At 31.9% G+C, this 12,476-nt stretch overlaps 1 protein-coding gene across 7 annotated transcripts in view; it reads left to right on the forward strand.

Moving 5' to 3' along the window:
- ADGRL3 (adhesion G protein-coupled receptor L3) overlaps positions 1-12,476 on the forward strand; it is a 1,002,012-nt gene that overhangs the window by 219,526 nt on the left and 770,010 nt on the right. For all 7 annotated transcript variants that reach the window (XM_069105304.1, XM_069105298.1, XM_069105300.1 and 4 more), the window contains exon 2: positions 7,705-7,769. The gene's annotated coding sequence lies outside the window, so the exon portion shown is untranslated. The remainder of the gene's footprint in view (positions 1-7,704; positions 7,770-12,476) is intronic.

The following is a 12,476-nucleotide window of genomic DNA, read 5'->3' on the forward strand; positions in this document are numbered from 1 at the left end:
AAGAAAACCAATCCCACCAAGAATTAAATGACCCAATCTAAAATTACATAGCTGGTTGGTGGTTCAGATCTCAGAATTCTCAGGTCAATGTTCTTTCCTTTAAGGAATATATCTTTCTTGAGAACCAAAAGATAAGTGGACTTTTGTCTCTGTTCCAAGCATAAGAAATCTATAGGAGAAAACTTTTATCAGTCTCTTTATGCTTGATTACTATTTACTGCTATTTCAGGCTGTAATGAATTCTCTTTCTAATTCGAGTTTTTTGCTAGAGACAAGAATAAATACTTAGAGTGAAAAGTGATGTTGAACTCAGGTGTGTGAGGATGAGGAATGAGTCAGATGTGTGAAAAATAAGAAGAAACAACAGGATTGAGTGAGGGGTATGGGGAGGGGGAGCACATTTGATCGACAGTTTCCTCTTTTTTTTTTTTAAAGCTTGTTGAATACAACTTTTTAGTGTAGGAATCTTGAAGAAAAGAATTGCCCGTTTAAATATCACTTTTGCTTTTTTAAAGTTATAGCTTTGCCTCAATCAATGGTTTGTGCCTGAAGAAATATCTAAAGTCTGCCACTTAGGTCCAGAAGAATTCTTGAAGGAGACTAGGACTTGGGGTATTGAATACTTAGGTAACCAGACAAGAAAATGACTAAGTCTAGGCAAAAATCAGAACAAAAGCTATGTGTCACTAATTTGACTCCCTACATATAGGAGAAGTTTGTACCTCCCAATTTCTCATCATCTGCAAAACTAATTTCTTTTGTTCCGTAAAGCTAGCACACTGCAGCGGCTCAGAACTGAGAAGGAAAAATAGAAAAATATAAATGAGGAAAAAAAAAACAGTAGCTAGGTTGTAGCCTAAAAGTATTCATTCTGTTTAGGCACTTAGACGAAGGGGTAGAAATGACAATTCAAATCAGAAAATATAACGGCCTATTGTTTGCAATGTGAAAATAGCAAGTCTTTTCAGTACTGTTTTTTTTTTTAATCACATAGGACTGAGATGATACACTATGATTTTATGTACCTGCTTTATACTGTTAAATGCAGTTATAGAGACACAGAATGTTAGAGCTGGGGGAATTAGAAACCATTTGGTCTAAATTCCAATGTTACAGATAAGGAAATTGTGACCTTTTGAGGGTGACTATTATCTTATATAATGAATGTATCTTAGTCATATATACATGGGGGATGATATCTGACTGTGTTCTGTGTCCAGTGACTGAACAAAAATTGCTAATAGCATTATAGTTTTGACTTTTTACAAATCCCTCTATGCAGATGCCTAAATGTACATTTGGGAGGTCTACTTTGAATGATTTAAATTTTTGTTGTAATCTCTCAGAGATCAGGAACTGTATCCTTCAACTTGACTTCTGTAGTTCCTTGAACAGCTGGATGTTTAATAAATGATTTTGATGATTACAGTGAAGAGTCTATATTTGCTGTCTTTTATATTGACTTTTTCAGGCTAATAACCATCATGAGAATTATTGGCCTTGGATAGTAGTAGTACCCAATTAGTCAACAATGTGGCAACAGAAACAGATATTTGATCTAATATAGTTTCAGACAATTTAATATTGTGTATTTTATCTTTGGCCAGAAAGTAAATCAAAATAATATAATACATTCTGCTCATTATAATTTCAAACAATGGTTATTTGAATATGTGTGGTAGATTGAATGAAATGACCTTTTTTCAGAGTCATTTATTTTTGTGTTTTATTTTTCTGTTTTTATTTTATTTTTTTTTTCATTTGAGAACACCACATTATTCTTCTTCCTTTCTCTTCCTCCTTTCTCTTTCTCCTTCTCCTTCTCTTTCTCTGTCAATTCTTGAACTCTCCCTTGAAATAATGACAACAAAATTTAAGTAAGAAGATAGGATAATATGACAACACATAGAGCATTCTACTTCCATAGTCCACCTGCTGCCCATTTCTGACTTCCTACCACCATTTCTTTATGAAACAGAATGAAAGGTGTTTCATTATGGCTCCTGCTTGCTTCTAAGGCAGAATAAAAATTCTTTTGTCTGACATTTAAGGGTATTGATCATTGCACTTCAATCTGTCTTTCTTGCCAGATTTCTCATCGCTCTACATTATAGTCAAAGTAGTAGACTTGCTCCCTCTAGTTTCACTTCCATCATTTAGAATAACTTGTTGAATTCAAAGTTCAACTAAAATTCTTCCTCATACAAGAGGCTTTTGTTATTTTTTTTCCTGTTGTTTGTGTGATTTCCAAACCCCAGTCCCTCAAGTTTATTTGTATATATTTGGTGTGTGTTTCACATACATTTGTGGGCACATGTTTCCTGGCAGAATGTAAGCTACTTGAGGGCATGAGATGTTTTACTTTCATCATGATATTCACAGGGCTTAGGAGATATACACATGTCTGCACACACATACACTCACACACATAAACACACACCTTTTTAAAAAAAAGTGAGAGGACAAAAATAGTCCTCATGATTATGGGATGTTATATTCCTGGAAAGGTGTAATGCCTGGCATGATTAAATTGATCAAAATAAAACTTGATTTTTTTCTATTAAAATTTTCTTATTATAAGAAGTTTTATTCTTGATCAGACTCCAGAAAAATGCCCTGAATAAGTTTGATAGTTGAAACCTTAAACATGAAAAATTGAATTCATTTACCCTTAGGTCTAGTGGAAGTTTTTAACATTAATTGCTACACATATGATGATTTAAGACAAAAAAAAAAGTCTCCATACCATTGACACTAGATTTTTCTGGCATAAAAACATACACTTTTCTTCAAAATAATATGTAAAAGGATGTTTTATTGCATTCTTATGTATGTGGGTTGTCTTTCATTGATTCCTTCCTCTGCCCTGTGTATTTCACTAACCAAAGACCTAATGCCCATTTCTAAAAAAATACCATTAAAACCATATTTCTTTGACTAAAGATTCTATATTGTCACTTTTTATATGTAAGCTTTCTGAAGCATTTAAAAATCGATTAAACAGAGCAACGTGATAATAAATCACTTGAAATATTTAATACTATATCATAGACTACTGAAAAAAAGTTATTTACATGTGATTTCTTCCTTATTTTCATTACAGTAAAACAAATGTAATGTTTCCACTGTGGCTCTAACAATTCTGGGTGAAGCTGTGCACTGGTTGAGGAAATTTCTTTCTAGGACTAGTGGTAAGACAGCTATGAGAAGTTCTTTTATTTAAAAGCCAGAATGGTTACCCTGTGTAACTAAACTGTTCTAAGCTTTCTATTAGTTCTAATCTTTAACATTCCTCAAGTTGTTTACTGAATATTATCTGGTCGTCCATTCAAAAATTATTTCAGATAGTATTATGTATTTATGGTACAAAGACTCAGTGGTAAAAAAAAAAAGTCTTGGTGAAATAGCCATTCAAAATAAACACATGGTATTCCACTTGAATTCCTTTGTTGTTGTTTTTTTTAATAAGTTACTTGACATTTAGAGATTCTACAAGGAAAAAAAAATTAACAAATATTCAGAGAAAGGTCTTCCTCCCCCACCTCTATTTTGACTCCATTTGATTGCTAATTTTTAGTGATTTTATAACATGAAATTCATTTACTCTCTTCACTTCCTCTCTAACATGTGTTTTGTCTCATAGTTATTTAGAGTATTTCAGTAAAAGAGGGAAATATTAGGTATGAATTCCAATAGAAGGTAGGAAGGATGATTTTCATTTTTGTCTTTATATCTTCTATTAGGAGCCTGTTTTTTTTTTTTTTTTGTATTTCATTCTATCACCAGGATTTAGCATATAGTGAATGACACATTGTAGGCACTTAATAGATGGTACTGACCTGACTTCCTAGGTGTTAGTCATTTCATACATGTTTATTGATTGATTTAAAGGTGGGATGTCAGTAGTAGAATTGGTTATTCTTTCTGTTGTTGCCATGGTCAGTAAAATTCGATCTTGTTCCATGAATTTGGCATGAGGTAATGAAGACGCTCTTGAGGCACTTGGGTTAGCATATGTGCTGGTGGTGTTGATGGGTTTCATTCTCATTGTGACGGCTTGAGTGGGATATGTAATAAAATTCAAGGTAAATACTATGAGCCAAAAATGGATAAAAAAGAAGAAACATCATCTGAGTGGCACACAACATTAATACTGAAAAATGACTTAAATAAGGAGCCGCTGCTATGAGATGGAGTATAAACATGGTGGAGTAAAAAAAAAACACACATCATATAATAGAGTCAGAGAACCTTGGTTCAAATTCTATCCCTGCCTGTTGCTACTTGAAAAAATTTTGGCAAGTAGCAACTCCTGTGTATCTCCATCTGTTAAGTGAGGTGATTGGCATATATGAACTCAAACGTCCTGGTTTTAAATCTACAATCCTATGATATGGGAAAAAAATCAATTGTAAGGAAAGTTTGTATTGTTACCTCAATCTCCCCTCTACAATTTTAGTTACTCATAAGGGAGTTGAATAGGTCTGTCCTGACTAGGACTAGGACTTTATCTTATAGGTACCCAGAATCCCCCTCCATATTTTCCCACCACCATTATTTTATTTACTAACTGTATAACCATGGAAAAAGTCATTTAATTTCCATGAACCTCAGTTTTACCTGTAAAATGTTATCATGCACAGTTCTTATCTGTAAAATGATGGACCTGTAGACCTATCTTACAGGGTTGTTGAGATTCTCAAATGAGTGTATAAAGCCCAATGAAAATCTTAAAACACTACATAAGTTCCAGTACTTGTTGGTATTATTTTAATCTGTTAGGCACCTATAACCTTGGGACCCTGTTCTCAGTTGTGGATAGGCAATGGATTTTCACTTAATGAGATAAATTAATCCCTGTTCACATGTTGGGTTTCTTGTGTGCTGTCTGTTGCAGATAACATAATTTTTGAGCTCAGTTAAGAAGCATGTCTCCAGAAGGACCTTAAGGAATGACTCTAATTATAGGGATTTTAGGGAGTAGGATACTTTTAACTGAAGATCCATTTGGTCAGCCAAACTCTTTAGAACCCCTTAAATTATTGCCAGTACTCAGTTTCTTCACTACTTATAAGCATAGCTAGCCCTGTCTTTATGTGTCTTTCAGTCTAAGAATTTTATTTCCTATTGATTCATTGTCATTGCTCAAATTTCTCATTTTCTTCATCTTTCTCCACGTTGTTATGCATTTCTCTAGTTATCTTTGTGCAGATGATAGAATTCTCATTACAAATGCCAGATTTTTCTTTACTAATGCCAGATGATCCTCCTTTTCTTTTAGTGTGTCTCTTACCCAGTTTGTATATTTTGTGTTAGGTCCAGCTTCGTCCCTTGGATTGTTGTTAGAGTTATTTTTTATTGCTTCCTTCTAGTGATTTATCTTTGGAATCTTTTAATCCCTAACTTTGATTAATTACATTATAATTGTGCTTTTGGGTGCTTGGTCATTTTTCTTACTCTAGTAGATACTTTCTTTTGAGGTTCTTTGATTACTTTTTTTTCTATTTCATTTTTTCTATTCATTTTAGAAAAAAAAACTCTTTAAGACCATTTATTCTCTCATCTTGCTAGGACTAATTTTTGGACTTCTTTAAATACTTTAATTCATAGATGTTTGTTGCATTATTGTTTTATATGCTATCACTCTTGTAGTGGTTACAGCAAACCAATTAAAGAGTGCTCTATAGCATTATATTACTGAATTATGCTAGATAACCTTTAGCAATGCCTCACTTAATTCATTATCATAGGTCCACAAATAGGTGGGGCATGTACTGTTGGTGACTCGAAAATGTCTAAGCTCCTGAAGGTGATCTTTTTCCAAAGGGTATTTTTCTAAGTGGTTGTTTATCTGAAGGTTATGAATCAAAGGAAATTTATTTCAGATTTTAAACAACTTTCATGTATTACTTGATTTGTTGAAGTTTATCACTTGCCACATAAAATAAAATATAAAATGGTGAAAATGAAGTGTGATGGAACTCATATGATTAATAATTAAAATTACTTTGGATAAATCTGAAATTTTACTGACTTGGGTATTCTGTACATACAGCAAATCATCTAGCCTTTCTCATTGTACATAAACCTAATGTATTTCTTACCTCCATATATGAACCATGTAATATGTTGAACACATTGTTCTAGATCAGGGTTTCTTAAATGAGGGCCGTGAAACTTTTTTTTTTCCATTTAAAAATATTTTGATGATGATTTCAGTATATTGATTTCCTTGGTAATATATGCAATTTATGTTATACATTAAAAAAATTCTGAAGAGGGTTCCATATACTTCACCAGATTGTCCAAGGGATCAATTACAGAAGACATTAGGAATGCCTGTTTTAAATATTTTTTAAAATATTTTCTTAGTATTAGTGTTACACATGCTCCCTATGTCTTTTCCTTTTCTCTAGCCCTTTAAATGGACCACCTCCTTTTCAAGTATGTTATTGCTCAGTCATTTTCAGTTGTGTTTGACTCTTTCTGGCTGCATTTGGGGTTTTCCTGGCAAAAATAATGGAATGGTTTTCCATCTTCATTTCCAGCTTGTTTTATAAATGATGAACTTAGGCAAACAGGCTTCAATGACTCACCCAGGGTCACACAGGCTAGTAAGTGTCTAGGGCCAGATTTGAACTCAGAAAAATGAGCCCACCTATCTGCTCTTTTTCAAGTATACATCTTCACAATATCATCATTGACTCTTTTTTCCTTCATGTAAGTTAGTATCATTATTATGCCTAAAGTTGCCATGCAATTTTTGTGTTGCTTTTGAGTTACCTGCAATTTACATTCCTCCAAAATAGTTATGTTCTAATAGTCACAAATATACAGGATTGACTGGAAAACATTGGTGTTAAAAGCAAGGCAAAACAAAGTAAAGCTTGGATTTTTGCAGCCTGGGATTGTTATAAGCACTGTAACTTTCTCCACCAGCAAGCTAGTCCATTCTTGTCTTCCTATTCAACTGTGGGATCAACTTCTTTCTTTCCTGCTGTGTCTATTTCCAATACATACACTTACATGCAAATACAATAGACTGGCCAGCTAACTGTACCTCAGCCTGGAGAGTTGGCATTTTTCATCCATTCAGTTTTCCAATATGAAACGTTACCTTGAGATCTTTTGAGCAAGTAAATGTATCCAACTGAGTATTGTCTCATGTAAAGTAAGCTTTTTGGAAAGACAGAAATGTGTTTTAGTAATGTAGCCATTGTTAGAAATAGTTTTTAGAGCTCTTCCTTTGGAACTCCCTTCACACTCTGTGCCGAATGCTTTTGAATGTCCATGGAGTAAGTAAATCTTTGTCCTTTAAGGCAGAGTTGAAATTTTGAAGCTACTCCAAATAATGGAAGTCTACTGAGGCAAATAAACATGGGTTTAAAAGGAAAAGTGACTTTTAAACTGATTTTAAACACCACAGAAATGTTTGTAGCCTTCCACAGTGAAATTCTTTTGGCAGTCAACTTCTTTGTGCGTATGTATGTGTGTGTGTGTGTGTGTGTGTGTGTGTGTGTTTTATAAAGTTTATTCTTATAATCACAATTTTAATTATAATAAAAGCATCATTAACAGTTTCTCCCAAGATATAAATAGATATTTACAAAGCTGTCATTAATGTCGCTTGTTTCAAATGTAAATTAAAATGTACTTTTTAGTTGTGTTATTTAATATTGATTTAGTCTCCTTATTTTTTTACAGAAATGCTGATTGCTGTGATCTACAAAAAAAAATATGGATTTTTAGCAACTGAAGAGCAAGTCAAGGTAACTATTCAATCACTGCCAACAATTATGCTTAATTGAATTGAGAATTCATTGAAGACATAGTAAGTTGTCTTATTTAAGTTTAAAAAAAATTTTTATTAGGTGTTCAGATCACTGCTGTTGGGAATAACAGAATGATTTATAGAAATGAAAGAGGCTCTATTCTAAAGGAGTTTGCAGTCTTAAAAAGTTTCATATTCAGTTATATCGAGTATGTTAGTTGTATATTTTTATGAATTTTCATAAAGAAATTGAAAGTCAGTTTGGCATTCCTAGTCTCTATTATTCTATTTGAGAAAGAAAGAGAATACCTAGATCATTGTGAATTATGTAGAAAAAGTATGAAGATTTTGGTTTTTATAAAAACAAACAACAAAATGAAGTATTCCCTTAAAAAAAGGTGTAGAGTTGGTACTATAAAAGAACATCTACAAATAAATGCTATCCACGAGAGGTAAAAACTAACTTCTAAGTTAGATGAGTGTGTCTAATTATCTCATTTGTCACATTTAACATGATTGAAAGTATTCAATTGACTTGTATTTAGTCCTTACCCAAGGGTATCTTTTTTATTCCAAAATGATCAATATTAGCTAATAAAACACATAAACAGCAATAGCAAAATATACATTTTTGACAAATTATTTTTAAACTTCATGTCTCCATATTGAAGTACAGCTGACTTTGAATTAACGTTAGATTTGTTCGTATTATTTGTCCATTATATGCTGAAAGCAGCTTATTATAAGCTCTTTGGCAGATTTTTAAAACAAGTTTTAGTTTAAGAACTTTTTTTTTTTTGCCAGAATGATGAAGGGTCAAAATGTGATCAGTGGTAGCAATAGCTTTGAAGCTTATTGTGTTTTATTGATTATTTTTTGGTCCAATTTCTTTGCTCTTTGAATTTACTTAGATTGTACTAGAATCTTGGTTACAGATAATCTTTTGTTTTGAATTATCCTTTTCCACTTTGGTGCATGTTGCTTTTCATTCCTTTAAAAAAAATAGTGTCAAACCAATAGAACCATATAGTATTTGTTAACTTATTAGAGTAGAAATAAAAGAATTCAAATTTGCATGAGAGAAAAAAAAAGTTTTCCTTCAAAGATGGAGGAATTATTTTTTTAGTTCAGTAAATTGAATTTAAAATATGGGGTACAAAAAAGGGAGGATAACATTTATGATCATTGTGCTATTATTTTATGTATTCTTATTTCTTATTGCTTATTTTGAATGAAGTATTTTCTTCATTCATTAACATTTATTTTCACGTAATTTCAAATTTATTTCTTTTCTAAAGTATTTTCAAATATTTGAATTGCAGATTTTATGTGTTAAACAAATTATTCTGATCCCTGTCTTCCCCTGGGGGAAAATTAATTTACCTACAAGTTGAGCTAATTGATGGCATTCATTTCAAATATATGAATCATTGAAGTATACTTCCACCCTTTAGAAGCGATAAGGCGTAAATATTAGACATGTGGAAAATGTATTCACTGAAAGTTTTGCTTGTTTCTGACTAAAGCATTTTTCAAATTTGTGAATTTAGGAAGCTTATCAGGGAAAAGAAAGGGCTGTAGTCCTCTAGACCTAAGGTGAGAGAGTAAATTTTTAAAGGAATTAATTGATGAAGGTAATATTTTAAATATATAACTTGCACTTAGAAAGGATCATAAGCAAACCCTCTATGAAACACTATGGATTCCACCCTCTTTGGACATGAATTCTTAAGCACCCAGCATCAAAATATGTCTGTATATCCATATGGTTTGTAACTCCATAATTTTTTTTAATAATGTGTATATATATAGCTAGGTGGCTCAGTGGATAGAGAATGGGCTTGAAATTAGGAAGACCAAATATTGTCATGAAAAATTGGACACAACTGAAACAATTGAAAAACACTTACATATCTATATATCTATCTATATATATGTATGTATGTATATGCTCACTACACACACACACACACACACACACACACACATTCATTGGTAGAAATGAACTAAAATGATTTTACACTAAAGTGTAAGTTCCTTGAGGGTAAATACCATATCTCATTTATCTTTGTAGCTTTCTCAGTGATGACATCTGTATAGTCATTACAGATTTTTGTGAAATCAATGAAATAACTCTAACATTTTTTACCAGCAAAAAGAGGAAGTATATTTTTTGGGGGGGGCAAATGAATTAGTAATGAGACAAAATATTTTTGACAAGTGGAGACCAATAGATAGAACTACCTCTCATCTGAGGCCTCATTTAAGGAAAATCTTTTTTCATATGACAGTCAAAAGAAAGGGAATTTCTTTAGTTACTGAACATAGACTTAATTTCCTTAAGGGATTCCTTTTGTTTAGTTTTAGTTATTGTTAAGTATTGTTGTATATAATTAGAAGCTGTACAAAATGTTTTTTTTTATTTCATTCTAGTTTGAGATTCATATCATATTTGGTACATATATTAGCAAACTAGCACAAATAAATTATTCAGAGTAATCATTTCTGTGTTATGAAAGTACCATGTTCATTAAGGATATGGACTCCATGTTACATTTTCTGTTTCCTGCTCTTTCTGTGGACTCTTAGCTGTTAGTTCTTCCCCCAGTGTTTTCCCCTCTTGCTTTGACAACCTTTTCTCTCCCATACACAAAAACCAACTTTAGTTTTATAAGCAAAAATCAGTAAATTAATTTTCAATTCTTAAAGAATTTTTTGTAGCATCTTCTCATTTGTTAAAGTTTTCTTCAATAAGTTTGTACATTGTCAAGAAGGTATAACCACTTCTTTTGGGAAGACTAATTATCATCTCAGTGATATTATGACAAATTGCAGCTTGGGCTTTTTGATAGACTTGATTATTTGGAAGTAAAATACAGTTTTGACTTTTAGTATTTCAGTGGAGTGAACTGGCTAACGTTGAGACCCTGAAAAAAACCCCTATGAAATTTAATTATCAAATAAATGCCTTCTTCTCTATATTATTTTATAATCAGTGCTGTTTAAAAAAAGAAAGAAAAATTTCATTTGCCATGACATTAGCATTTCTAATTAATTTAGAAACCACAGGCACTTGAATTGAATGGATGATCTAACAACTGGGTGATGGGGCCAACTTAAAATGATCAATTATTCAGGCCATCAATCCCATTCCATTTTTTCCATTCTTGGAGATATTCTTCCTGTCAGAATGTGTCAGCCATGTAGTTGGTGCCCTTCAAAATTAACATGCATATGCAATGGCCTTCAGAAATATGCAGGAAAATGATTCTAGATGCTAGTGAGTTGAGCTGGATGGTAGCTAATAATGGTAGCCACTGGTGAGTTGAGCTGAATGTGAGTTGTCTGTCTACAATTATGTGACACAAGATTATTCATAATAGAAAACAATGACCAGGAATTGGTGTATATAATAAGCACCATCTCATGGTATCTTACTCAGGTACACAGAATTATTTGCATGATAATCTAGTATTAATGTTAACAGGTTTATTTTTTGTGCCAAATGTCTTCCTTTAAAAAAATTGTTAATAAAACAAACAAACAAATGAAACAAACTAAAACCCTATTTTAAATGTGTTTGAAGACCACTGTTTGGAGAATGTTAATATGTATTATTATATACAAAGAGGAGTTATTTTTGCAAAACAAATAAGCATTCACTGGAATTCATGACTCATAATTTAAAATTGTTCATGTGCCATAAGACTTTATTTATCCAGAAATTAACTAAGAACTGTAAGCACAAAAGGTTCTGAATGCTAAAATAGATGGCTTAAATTCCTTGCAATAAAACCAATGAGGAAAATCCTTTAGTCCCTTACTCACAGGATCCCTAAGTCTAATTTATACCCAAAGTTGATCATGTGATTACCATATCTACCCCGTCTTTTTCAGGCCTTGAGAAGCAGAAATTCATAAATAGAGAACAACTAGAGACAGATTGACCGGCAGCAGCAAAAAGTAACAGCTGACAGACTCACAAAGGCTAAGAAACTATTCAAAGCAAGCACAAGAATGACAAATCTCAGCAGTTCATTTAGTATAGGGGCAAACAACCTGATAGACCGGTAAAGATCTGTTGTATAGTATTCTGTACAATAGCTTATATTGATAATAATTATCTCAGTTATTGAGAAGAGGTTATATTCAACTTACAATTTAAAAAAAATTTAAAAATGTATAATGAACTTTGGAAGATTTGTATACAAAAATATTTACCCTTTTTAAAAAAGAAAACATTGGCATAAAAGGAAATCTCCTACTTTGAAAATTTAGCTATCCTCTATAATCCTTATTGCTCTTTCAGCCATTTTAAATGGTACATGAGATTTACCTAAAGTTTAGAAAACCTTTAGGGGAAGACATATTATGGGGATATATTTTCTATATAGTCATTAAAACAATAATTTACTTTATTTCTTTATTATCTCTTTAGTTCTGAGATTCCAAAAGTCTATGAAAGTTTCATTCTGTAATTCATTTCTTCCTTTTGAAACACAGATGGAAAGTAAATGGTGGTATTTTCAAGGTCTAATTTTAAGAGTTTTCAATAAACTATTGCTAATTTCTAAAAAAATAATAAACTATTGTTCTTGCTAGTTTTTAATTAATATAAATTTTACTAGCTTTTGATTCATTAGATATAATTTCTAAGGTTTGAATAACTAACAATTAAGCATCTTCATTTCTGCTATATTCTAAA

This window comes from Petaurus breviceps, unplaced genomic scaffold (genome assembly GCF_028583685.1).
Source record: "Petaurus breviceps papuanus isolate PSGF00001 unplaced genomic scaffold, PetGlider_PUasm1.0 76, whole genome shotgun sequence".
Taxonomy (NCBI): domain Eukaryota; kingdom Metazoa; phylum Chordata; class Mammalia; order Diprotodontia; family Petauridae; genus Petaurus; species Petaurus breviceps.